At 45.7% G+C, this 1,658-nt stretch overlaps 1 pseudogene; it reads right to left on the bottom strand.

Moving 5' to 3' along the window:
• Window positions 1-243: 243 nt before the first annotated feature.
• LOC121105769 lies at window positions 244-1,128 on the bottom strand (annotated as a pseudogene).
• Window positions 1,129-1,658: the final 530 nt, after the last annotated feature.

The following is a 1,658-nucleotide window of genomic DNA, read 5'->3' as shown; positions in this document are numbered from 1 at the left end:
AGCAAGTGTTGGGGCAGAGGGAGAGGGACAAGCAGACTCTTCGCTGAGCACAGAGCCCGACACGGGACTCAATCTCACCACCGCGACATTATAACCTAAGCTGAAATCAAGTGTCAGATGCTCAGCCAACTGAGCCACCCAGATACCCCAAACTATTCTCTTTTCTTTCTTTCTTTCTTTCTTTCTTTCTTTCTTTCTTTCTTTCTTTCATGTCCTATCTTATTTGTCAGCCTTAAAAAAATCTCATTTTTGACTGCACTCAGACTTAAAGATAGAAGCTCTCAGAGGACAACCGCCGTCTCTTGGTGATCTGTTCCTGGCATTTTTCTTTGCCTTCCTTCATTCTCCTGGCCAGAAGTTCAGCATATTCTGCAGCCTCTTCCTTATTTTTCTTAGTGTGCTGTCTCTTCAGAGCAATACACTGACGTTTGTGTTGGAGGACAGGTGGAGCAGCAAGATGCTGAATCTTGGGCACTTTGGTTTAGGTTCCTTACCTTCTTTGTGTAGGGGCTTTCTCACAGCATAGTGGCAGACATCATCTTCTCTAGAGAGACAGAAAAGTTTGCAGGTTCGGCTAGTTCTTTTGGGCCCCAAGCAATGAGGCACAGTAATATAAGTGAGTCTAGGACAACCCTTCTCCCCTTTCTTTAACAATGACCAAGTTAAGACCATTGAGATTGACATCCACAACGCAACCCCAAACTGATTTGTGCTTTCTTTCTTTTTTTTTTAAAGATTTCATTTTTATTTATTTGACAGAGATAGAGACAGCCAGAGAGGGAACACAAGCAGGGGGAGTGGGAGAGGAAGAAGCAGGCTCATAGCGGAGGAGCCTGACGTGGGGCTCGATCCCAGAACGCCGGGATCACGCCCTGAGCCGAAGTCATGCCCCTGACTCAGCAGCAGGCAGACATGGCCATGGGTCAGGACATCGTGCTTCATGGGTAAGACTTGTTTATCATTGCCACCACTGGTCCAGACCACATAACCCTTTCATTCTTCAGCCAGAGTATCAGCAACAACTTCTGCGGCCATGCACTTCTCATAAAAAGTACTAAGTTTGCATTCATCATCCACTTCAATGAGTCTTTGGCAGCCAGAAGTTGGGAAAGAGATGTTCAGCTTCATCCTAAAGTAGACTACCACCTCCGGGGCATCATGAAAAAAAGCATCTATTTTCATTTTACAGAGAAAACCCCACATACAGGACACATTTGAAATAGCAAAATAATGGAAAATAAGGAGGCAACAGGGGATTTTAACTGCTACCCACCCCCAGACACTGCCAGCCTACCCACCTGCTGGGCGCAAAGGCCCGTCCAGTGCCTGGGCAAACAGGAGTTCTCCCAGCTCCTTGCTGGATACTCACTCCCAGAGCTGGGTATTGTGCAAGCATTTCTTTTCAGGTCTGCAGCTTAGCAACCACTCCACTCAGTGATTGTTCCTTTACATTTCCACTGTGTCCAATGACTCCCATTCAACCACCTGGGTAGTGATCCACTGTTTTCATGTAGAAAGTTATACCTGCTGAAAGAAATGACAGATTATGATAAAGAACCTTCCGGCTAAGACAGAGTAGGCACCAGTCTGATTCCTACTCTATCAGACAGTTATTGAGATAACAGAATAATAAACACAGAGAAAACCCTCATGGATGC

Source organism: Ursus maritimus, unplaced genomic scaffold, assembly GCF_017311325.1.
Source record: "Ursus maritimus isolate PB19 unplaced genomic scaffold, ASM1731132v1 scaffold_3, whole genome shotgun sequence".
Classification (NCBI taxonomy): domain Eukaryota; kingdom Metazoa; phylum Chordata; class Mammalia; order Carnivora; family Ursidae; genus Ursus; species Ursus maritimus.
The sequence above is the reverse complement of the archived record's forward strand: the minus strand, read 5'-3'. Positions and strand labels throughout refer to the sequence as shown.